Below are 11,473 nucleotides of genomic sequence, written 5' to 3' on the forward strand. Positions count from 1 at the left end.
CTGTCATCCTCATACTCAATAAATTCCAGTGGTTCCCAGTTGCCTTTAGAATCACATATAAAACTCCTGTGTTTGACATTTAAAGCCCTTTACAACCTGGCCTCAACTTACCTTTCTAATCTTGTTTTATTTTACTTACCTTTCCAAACTGTACTGTAGAGCCACACTGGCCTTTTTAAAAAATGTATATTTTTTTATTTTGTTAAATATTTCCCAATCGCATGTAAAATTTAACAATCATTTAAAAAATTTATGTTCAAAATTCTCTCCTTCCCTTTCTCCTTCTTGAAAAGGCAAGCAATTTGATATTGATTATACATGTAAAGTAATATAAAACACAATATATCTATGTTGCAAAAGAAAACACAGACAACAAAATCCCAAGAAAAATAAAGTAAAAGAAAAAGTATTCTTCAATCTGCACTCAGAATTCATCAGTTCTGCCTTCGAAAGTGACTAGTATTTTTCATCATAGGTCCTTTGGAATTGCCAGAATGGCTTTCTTGCTATACCTAACAGCTAGGTGGGGAAGTAGATAGACTGCTGGGCCTGGAGTCAGGAAGACTAATTTTTTTTTAAAGAATTATTGACTTTATTCAATTATTTTGAAAACAACCCCATCCCCAACACAAACCCCAAATTCAAGGGGTACACAAAAGTAGCTGATAAAAAAAATCTTAAAATGAATAACTCTGAAGACCATTTGTAATAATTTTTCTTAAACTACAAGTGTTCTGAATCCGTCAAGTTAACTTAGAGATCATATTGAATCATTTTAAGGCAGATGATTAATACTGTGGTGCATCTATTCGTAGGAACATGTGATCTTACTGAATTCGGAATCATCTCATTTCCTTTCCCAGTTTGGGAAAAACCTGTTCATCAGCTGACCCAGATGTAGCAGTTCCAGAGGTCCTGGCTGCAGACAGCTGTCCCCCAGCTCCATGGCTGGCTGATTCCTTGGTGGATCTGCCCTGCTGGCACTGACGTGGTCACTGCTCATTTTGCTGGCCTTCTGTGATCGCAGACACTGAACCTTGGCCTTTGTTGACATCACTGATACATATCCACTGTCCATCAACTGATTCCTTCCACAGAGTAACTTTGTTGTCTCCTCCTGAAACAGCCAGGATGTTGGCTGTGATAGACCATGCCACACAACATCATTGAACTTGTGCAGTAATCTGGGAGACCACATATTTCCAGAAGCATCATCGCAGGTCCAGATGAACACTCGACCATCCTGGGAGCAGCTGGCAATTGTGCTTGTCGGCAGGCCAATGGAAGGGGCCCAGGCAACGTCTCGGACCCAGTCACTGTGGGCTTCCAGCTTCTGATCCTCCTTCTACTGACCATCCTCCTCCTCCTTCCACAGCTTGACCAGGTTGTCACAGCCACCCGAGGCAAACTTCTTGATATAGTTCAGCTTCTGTCCAGATGGCTGGTCTACCAGGCTCCTCGGTATGACGTCAGGAGCCCAACTCACAGCATTGCAGCCAATGGTGTGGGCGTTGTTAATCTTCTTCACCTCCCACTGCCCCTGGCCGTCATAGCTTAGCAGGGAGATGGGCCTGTAGGAGCTGCAACAGGCAAGAAGGAACCCATAGTCATGGGGGGCCCAGCACACTGAGTTCACTGAAGAGTCATGTCCTGTGTACTCATATGTTTTTTCCCACGTGCCATTTTCTTCTTTCCAGATGATGACTTTCCGGTCATAGCAGCAGGAGGCTAAGATGTTTCCATACATAGGATAAGCCCAGGCCACTCGCCATATGGGGCCTTCATGACCCCTCAGGTCAACAGTGAGAATTTGACCACAATTCCGCACATCAAAGATTTTGACAGATCTATCTGATGAGCAGGTGGCCAAGTGGGTGCCATAATAGTCCACCTGGGCATCATGAATCATGTCCTCATGGGAGGTATCCACAGTGTTAATGACTGACACCATGGTGGCAGCGGCGGCGGTTCCCGGGCTGGGACGTGGCAGCTCCTCCCGGTGGCGGCCAGGAAGACTAATTTTTGTGAGCTCAAATCCAGCCTCAGACACTTACTAGCTTGTGTGACCCCAGGCAAGTCATTTAATTTTGTTTGTCTCAGTTTCTTCATCAGTAAAATGAGCTGGAAAAGGAAATGGCGAATCACTCCAGTATCTTTACCAAGAAAACTCCAAAGAGGGTCATGAAGAGTCAGACAAGAGTGAACAACCACACTTGCCATTTCATCTCCCATCTTCATGCCCTTTCACCGGCTGTTTCACTGGCAAGAACATACTCCCTTCTCACCTTTACCTCTTAGAATCTTGTTTCCCTCAAAACTCATTTCAAACACCAGTCTTTCAAATGAAGCCTCTCCAGGTCTCTCCCATTACCTTGCATTTATTTTTTACATACACACACACACACACACACACACACACACACACACACACACCCCTTGTCTTTCCAGATAGAAGGTAAGCTCTTTTGAGGGCAGGGACTATTTCATTATGTCTGCATTTTTAGCACCTAGTAGAATGCTTCACATAGAGGATGTGTTTAAAAAAAAACTTGCTGTTTTATTATTTCTAAATCCCTTGCAATTTGGCTCCTACCCCTACCAGTCTACTGAAATTGCTAAATCCAAGGTTATCAATGATCTCTTAATTGCTAAATCCATAGCCTTTTTTTTTCATTCTTCATGTTTCTCAATCCCTCAACATCTTTTGATAAGACTGACCAGGCTCTCCTCCTACTCAATAATTACTACATACCAAGCATTGTGCTAAGTGCTGGATATACAGACAAAGGCAAAATCAAAGCCAATCCTGGTCTCAAGGAGCTCTCAGTCTAATGGAGGTGACAGCATGCAAAAAATTATATACAAACAAAATACAGACAGGATAAATTGAGGGTAGTCTCAGAGGGAAGGTATTAAGATTAAGGAGGACTGAGAAGGGCTTCTTGCCAAAGGTTGGACTTTAGATGATACTTGAGGGAAACCAGGAGGTAGAGATAAGGAAGAAGAGCATTCTAGGCATTGGGAACAGCCAGTGAAAACATTCAGAGTCAGGAGATGGAGTGTTTTGTTTGAGTAACAGTAAAGAGAGTAATGTTACTGGATCAAAGAATATGTTGAGGGGAGTAAGATGTATAATGACTGGAAAAACAGGAAAGTGCCAGGTTATGAAGAGCTTTAAAATTCAAATGGAGGACTCTACATTTGATTTAGGAGGTAAAAGGAAGCTACTGGAGTTTATTGAATATGGTGAAGTGATCAAAACCTGTTTTAGGACGATCAGTTTGATAGCAGAGTGGAAGATGGATTGGAGTGGGCAAAGACTTGAGGCAGGGAAACCAAGCAGAGCTAGCTAATACAATAGTCTATGTGTAAGGTGATAAGGGCCTGGACTGGGTTACTGGCTGTGTTAGAGGACAGAAGGGGAGATGTTACAAAGATAGAAATAACAGGACTTGACAACTGATTGGATGTTGTGGGGGAGGGATGCGAATGAGAAGTTGAGGATGACACCCAAGTTGTGAGCCTGGGTGACTGAAGGATGGTGGTGCCCTCAACAGTAATAGGAAATTAGGAAGAGGGGAAGGTATTGGGTAAAAGATAATGAGTTCAGTTTTGGACATGTGAGTTTAACATATCTACAAGACATCTATTTGAGATGTCCAATAGGCAAATGGAGATGTGAAACTGGAGGTCAGCAGAGAGATTAGTGTGGAAAAACAGATCTGAGCTTCATCTGGAATTTGTTGTTCAAGTCATTTCAGTCAAGTCTGATTCTTTGTGACCTTATTTGGAGTTTCTTGGCAAAGATATTGGAGTGGCTTGCCATTTTCTTTTCCAACGCATTTTATAGATAAGGAAAATGAGGTAAACAGGGGTAAGTGACTTGCCCAAGTTATACAACTAATATCTGGGGCCAAATTTGACCTCAGGAAGCCAAGCCTTCCTGACTCCAGGTCAGCACTCTATCCACAGTGCCGCCTAGCTGCCTGTCATCTGTTTAGTGACAGGTGATAATTGAAACTGGTGAGATCACCAAGTGAAATAGCATACAGGAGGAAGAAAAGAAGGCCTTGGACAGAGCGTAGACACTATTCTCTTAGCTTTTCACGACATTGCTCTTTCCTGATTCTCTTCCTACTTGTCTGATGGATACTTCTTAGACTCCTTTGCTTTATCCCTCTCCTGTTCTTTTAACATGAATGTTTTCCAGGATTGACTTCTCTTACTACATGTACTCTCTTCAATCTTATCACTACATCTCCCAAGGTAGCAATTATTATCTCTCTGCAGATGACTCCGAAAGCTATATGTCCAGTCCTAATAAGCTCACTCTGGAGCTCTACTCATGTGTCATCATCTCCATGCTGGATATTTTCACTGAATGTCCATTATTTTTTATCTTAAACCTATTCCCTATTTCTGTTGAGGGTACCATCAATCTCAGAGTCATCTAGCTTTCCCACCATGGAATCATTTTTACTTTTTTCTTTCTTTCTTTTATCTCTCCACTACTACCCTACATACAATGTTTCCAAATTTTATCAATATTAACTTTATGATATTTCTCACAATCTGTTGCCCTTTCTCCATTCACGTTTTCATTGCTTGTACTTCACTGCAATGGCCTTCTAGTTGGTCTCCTTGCTTCTAATTTCTCTTCTCTTCAATCCAACCTCCACACAGCTGCCAAAATAATCTTCTTAAACCATGAATCTGACCATGTCTCCTCTGCTCAAACTTTTAGTGCCTCACTGCCTATAGGATAAACTACACACTCCTCAGTCTAGCATTTAAAGCCTTCCACAATCAGACTCCCACCTACCTTTTCAATTTTATTTCATATTTCTTTTCATTGACTAATTAACACTAAACTACACTGCCAGCAGATCTGGGAACTTGATGGGAACTCCCACCTCCATACATTTGCACAAGCCATTCCCTATGACTGGCATGTACTCCCACCTCATCTTTGACTCTCACAATCTCACTCCCTCCTCAGTTTGCCTTGCACTATAGTTTGTCTATATATTGCATCTTCCCCGGTAGACTGCAGTAAGCTCCTTCTGGGCAGCGATAATTTTGTTTTTGTCCTTGTATGCCCAGTGCCCATCACAATGCAAACATTTAAGAAAATATATTTTTAGAAACTTAATTAATTTATACTCTTTTTATAGATGAGAAAACTGAGTTTCTGAGAGACAACTAAGCTCAAGGTCAGAGAGATAGAGTTAGGTGTTCTGATTTCAAACACAATGCTTTTTTCCAATACATCATTACAAATATTTTTCTAAAAAGAAATACTGGCTTGTACAGAGGGATCAAACTCTTAACACTTAAGTTGTTAGCACTTACTCTAACCAATAATGGGGAAAAGGGGACAATCTAGGGAGTCTTTAGGGACTTCCCATCCTGGGGGAGAAGGGAGATTTCCCATCATGTTTAACAACAAAAGATAGTATAAAATGAGCCTCTCCTGGCAAATTTACCTTAGTAAAGGGACTTATAGGCATGGCTTGAACTAGGACTTTATTTCCCCATTTCTGGGTTCTTTTTGCCTAATGTTTCTTGCGCCTACTTGGGAAACCCACGGAAAATCCTGAGGTGCTTTGTGCCTTGGTGCCTCTGACATTGCTTCCATGGCTGATGTTAACTTGTAAAACACTAGAAGGAAACTTTATAGAGAGGTCCCAATTGTTGCCCAGTTTTGAAAAATTAGATTATTAAATGAATGCACTGTGGTTTCAGTGCAGGTCAGAGCAGAACAGAAAAGAGTGTAGAACTCACCAAGGGAGCCTGCTTTTAGGCCGTTACGGTAATCATAGAGAAAAGCTTTTATTTATGTATTGTCTATTGATGGTCTTATAGATTATCTTTGGTTAAAAGTTCCTTCTGGGAAAAGGGTCTGTTTTCTCTCTTTCATGAATTGCCATGTACTAAGTACTTACTGCTAAAATTTTGTATAAGGTCATCAGTAGGACGTTTGGTGATAAATGGAACACAGTAGCTGACTAAACAGGCAGTTATCTTTACTTATGGTTCCCTCTCATTACAAACCTGGTCAAATCACCAAAGAAGCTATAGGTTACATAAGGGGTGAGGAACTGCAGGTTCCGGGATGTTTAACTGGCCCCAGGAATAATGAACTTATTTCATAATCACATTAAATACAGTCTGATTTTTCTCTGTAAGTAGTAGTTGATTACTAGATTGGGAGCCAGAAAATTTAGGTCTTAGTCTTGGTACTGTGAGCTTGGTCAAGTTACCCCCTTTTTTCTTAGGTCTCACTTTCTTTTGTAAAATGGTGGAAGGGAAGGGAGGATATATGAAATGGTCTCTAAGGTCCCTTCTAGCATTGATATTCTATGTTCTAAGGTCCCTTGCAGCTTTAACATTGTGTGTTTTAAGGTCTCTTCCAGCTCTGATGTTCTACAGTTTTATGAATCATTTCATTAAATCTTTAAGATCTTGTCAGTTCAATAACTTTGAGAGGGAAAAGGTGACAAGAAGAAAAATTATCCACCCTCCACTTTAAGACGAAAATACTCTCAGTGTAGAAAACTCCTACAAAACTCTTCCAAGTTTCCGCCTTTCTATTGAGAACATTACCATCCCTCTAGTCACATAGTTATCGTCAACTCTTCTCTCTTGTTCAATCCTTACATTCAATAAGCTGCCAAGCTGTAAATTCCATCTCTACAGTATCCCCCACATTTGTCCCCTTCTTTCTACTTACACAACTACTACCCTAGTTTAGACTTTTATCACCTATTACCTAGACTACTGTAATCATATTTCTTAATTGGTTTCTCTGCTTTCAGCAATTCTTCTCTACAACATCCTCCACAAAGCTGCCAAAACCATCTTATTAGGACATAGATTTAATTACGCCATTCCCCTTTTCAAAAACTTCCAGCTCTCTATCGTCTCTATGATACAAATACAAACAAACTCGTGGCATTTAAAGTCCTGGATAACCTGTCTCCAATATGATTTTTCTACTGTTATTTCTTATTATACCCTTTCATTCCATCAACACTGGGCTACTGGTTCCCCAAACTCAGAATTCTACCTCGTCTCCATACCTTCACAAAGGCTTTCTTATACCTGGAACGTCCTCTGTCCTTTCCCCTCATCTCTGCCTTTTATTATCTTTGTCTTGGGCTCAACTCAGGTGCTACCCACTCTGTGAAACTTTACTTGATCCCCAACAACTATTAGGGCTTTCTCCCTCTTGAAATTAACTTATTTCTAGTAATTTCTAAATTACTTATCTGTGAACATGTTTTATTCCCCCACTAGAATATATAAGGTCCCTGAGACCAAGGGTTGTTTTCATTTTTGTCTTTGTGTGCCCCATGACTAGGAGAGTACATTCCACATAGGGAGTATTTAATAAGTGTTTGTCTAATTGAAAATTGAACTGATCAGAGCCCATAGTATTTGTCTGAAATTGAAAGAGCAAAAAAAGATCAGAAAGTGAATCATAAAAAAGATACTCACATTCCATTCTCTAAGCATCTACTGATTTACCACTGCCGACAATTTCCTAGTGCCAGATGATGTTTTTTCCATCCTTTAGGAGAATCAAGTCTTTTGAAGTTATTATTTATCTACAATAAGCTGAAAGGACTGATATTGGAATTTGCTATGTAGTTTAAGCATGCAAGGATGGACTTGTAGTCCAGATAAAATTACAGAATGTTGAAGCTAGAAACAATTTGAGGACATAGTCAATCAAAAGGAATCAAAAAGGGACCTTAGAGACCCTCTTGGTTCAACCACTTCATTTCACACAAGAGGGAGCTGAGACCCAGACGGGGGAGAGACCTGATTTACTCAAAGTGACACAGAAAGTTGAAAAGCTGGGACTAGAACTCAGATGTCTTAATCCCTGATGTTTTATTATGTCTACCATATCACATTGCTCCTAGTTTTATTGAAAGTAGATCATTTAAGGAAGGGCATTCCTTAGAACTGTGAGTAGTAAAGGTAAGTGCTTAGATGTATTATTATTCACGAGATTTATAGTAGAAAGTACTTAGCGGTCAGGAAACTTAGGTTTGAGTCCCAGATCTAAAACTTATTAGTTCACAAATAAGTTCTCTCTCTCAGCCTTTTGGAATTTTATATATTTAAAAACATTATTCTGAGTAGGGGTCCATAGACTTCATTAGATTGTGAAAGGGGCCTGTGACAAAAAAGGTGAAGAACTTCTGATCTAAACAGTTGTTTTTATGTGTGCATCAAAATGACTGTAACATAAAATATACTGCCTAAAACTGGGGGAGAGGGAGAAGACACACACACTTACCAAAGAACGAGGTATCTGTGAGTTTGTTTTTAATGCATCTAGAAATGTACAAGTAGTTCTGAGTGAGGGGACAGTAATGGGGGACAGTGAATTTCTATTTGATTGCCTCCCAAAGAAGGCTGTTAAACTGAGATTGCTGCAGCCAGCAACCTTAAACAAAATAAAAGCCATAAGAAAGGGCTCATTCTTCCTTGCAAATAGCCCTAGGCTGGCACAGGCTAGTTCATCCACTGCATCTTATTTATTACATCCATAGAACTGACTGGGGAAAAAGAAATGTTTCTCTGCCTAGAACCATGTAACTTAAATGCCTTCATTAAAGAAGTCTTCTCTATTATCTCCATAAAAAAAAATCTAGACAAGTGTGTGTGTGTGTGTGTGTGTGTGTGTGTGTGTGTGTGTTGCAGGGAATATCCTAAGAGCAACTAAGTTGAACTGTAGCTCTCTGTTGGTAAGAATAGAAATAAGGGCATGATGGCAATATTTTATGGTCAAACTGCTTTGACATTAGAGCTGTATGGGCTTTTATATTAGCTCCGATAATGCAACATGTTTCTGGGCTTTAAGATGAGAAATATTGCCATCTGCATTCTATCTACCTTCCACCACCTACATATATAGTAGGTACACACACACACACATGTATATACATACATACATACATATATACATATACATATAATCACACACATATATTCATATAGACATACATACATATACATTTATATATGTGCAAAAAAGCTCATACATATTACATATATGTAGACTCCTTGTGATTTTACATATTTTGCAACTGATATTTTTTATTATAATGTTTACTTGATTTATTCAGTTACTAATTGCTGAAATATTGAGATTTTTCAGCAATGGTTTATAGGGGAAGAATATCTGAAATCAGGACTAACCTGGAAGATCTGAGATGGATGATCATTTTTGGCAGGAGGAACAGATGTAGGACTGAACGAATTGACATTCATTTTGATGGTCCACCAGCTCTAATTAAAATACTGATAATCCAGGTCCAGTACATTGTTCCAACCATCATGGAGGCTGTTGGGGATCTGCTGTAGGTGCTGTGGTTTGGGACCTGTTTAGGAAGTTTGATTTGGAGACCTTCAGGGACTTTTCGGGGTGGTCCAAGCTGGAATTTCTATAGAGAGCAAAACCAGCCAGTAAAAGCACTTTTGGCTTAATGATTAATTGGTTCAGAATGTCTTTGCTCTTCTCTGAATAAGGGCCTGGGTTGGGGTGGAGAGCAGAGAAAGTGGTCCCAAATAGCTGACAATATGACTCTTGGACTGAGCCCAGATTTTCACTGGTAGGGGGGTGGCCCTTTGTGATCACTGTTTTTCAATACTCTGCCCAGTTTTCAAGTGACTCGATCTTAATTAAGCATTGCCAGTGTTGGCACCTGTTCTTCAAACTGAAATTTGAAAAACCCAGTTAAGGGCTGCTAGAGGATTAAGGGTCTCCAATAGACCTGGACAACATATAACCCTCTGGCCACTTGTGGCCCACCAAAGGATTTAGAGTGGCCCATGAAAAATGTAGAGGATGTAAAAGAAAGTAAAGATGTAACAGTGCTTGGCTTGTGTCCCTCTTAACCCGTCTTCCACTAGTCACTATTGTGCCTGTCATATAACTTGGTGGCTGGGTTGCCGCTGCACACTTTCTCCTGTGTGTCACATGACTGGTGGCAACCAACCATTGTCAGTCTGTCTCTGTCCTGAGAGGAGTGAGAGTAGTATCTTTCTGATGTGTTTTCAGTGGTTAATGGTGTGGAATAGGGACAAAGTGAGCGCAGCCTCGAGCCAATGCAGCTATGGGATGAATGGCAACAACTCAAGGCTTTCTTCTCCTCCCTCCACGTGCAGCCACCCTCCAAGTTACATGAATGTCTGGCACTCTCCAAGGTCAGACACTCAGTTCACTATTTCTTTGTATGTGAACATTTGCTGTGGAGATTTTTTTGGTTCTAACACTAAAATTTTTGGGGTGACTTTGTAAAATGAGTGATAAAAAGAAAAGGAAGATCAAATCAGAACATAGGGTGTTTAATCCAGAGTGGACAAATAGATACTTGTTTACTTACATGAGAGACAAAATATCATGCCTTCTTTACCGAGAATTAATAGCTGTTCAGAAGGAAAGCAATCTTCCTTGCCATTTTGAATCAAAACATCCTGACTCAAACAAATTGGACACCAGTGAAAAATAAATTAAAGCGTCCACGTTTGTTAAAAAATCTCAGTGGGGAACAATGGTTTTTCAAGAAAGTAAACTCAGAAAATGAGGCTGCTATTAATGCTAGTTTTCAGATTTCTAAAGAAATTGCTGATGCTGGGAAGTCTTTTACTGAAAGTGACTTCATAAAGAAGTACTAGCTGATTCAAGTTTCTGGATTATGTCTGATAAAAAAGGGTTTTTGACAAATAGTTTAATCATTAATTTGGAAAGTGAGCTGCTAAAAACCCATCTGTGACCTTATTTTAAATTTGGCCCCTACTTACTGCCAAGTTGTGCAAGTGTGGTCTAGAAGTCTAACGCTTAGAACAAGAGAGAATGCTTGTCTTCTCACCCTAATTTTACTTGGAGCTTTGTGTTCAGTCTGAGGACCCACAGTAAGCTGAGAAGCTGGAGTCAATCCAGAGAAGGATGCCCAGGTTGATGGACCTGGACCTCAAAATCATGCCCTAGCAGGGTTTATTGAGGGAACTGAAGACGCTTGGCCTTACGAGGGGAACTGATTACGGTGTTCAGGCCTGTGAAGGGGCTGTCAGGGGGACCCACCCTGGGGGACAGAATTAGGTCCAAGGGGTGGAAGCCACACAGAAGCAAACGTTGCTCACTCCGAAGACAAACTTCCTAAAAGCCGGCGCTTGCCACGGCCTGAAGGGGCTGCTGACTCAGGTCGGGGGGTGAAGTGTCCCTGTTCTCCAAGTCTTCGCGTGGAGCCGGAATCCCCCCGTGCACGAGTTGGTGAGATCTGTGCTTTGGGTTGGGGGTTGGGTTGAAGGGGGAGACCTCAGGTCTGACCCAAGCTGTGATGTTGAGGGCTCTCATCAAAAGGTCCCTCTATTCACTTGTCTGAACCTTTAATTTTCTTTGATGCAAGAGGAAAAAGGCGGGGTGGGGGAATGCTCCCATTTCCGTTGCCAAGGT

The 11,473-nt window shown here is 40.7% G+C and overlaps 1 pseudogene; it reads right to left on the reverse strand.

The window, feature by feature from the left end:
- Positions 1–574: 574 nt before the first annotated feature.
- LOC110199712 (protein SEC13 homolog pseudogene) lies at positions 575–2,077 on the reverse strand (annotated as a pseudogene).
- Positions 2,078–11,473: the final 9,396 nt, after the last annotated feature.

Source organism: Phascolarctos cinereus, unplaced genomic scaffold (genome assembly GCF_003287225.1).
Source record: "Phascolarctos cinereus isolate Bilbo 61053 unplaced genomic scaffold, phaCin_HiC Scaffold_2;HRSCAF=192, whole genome shotgun sequence".
NCBI lineage: Eukaryota > Metazoa > Chordata > Mammalia > Diprotodontia > Phascolarctidae > Phascolarctos > Phascolarctos cinereus.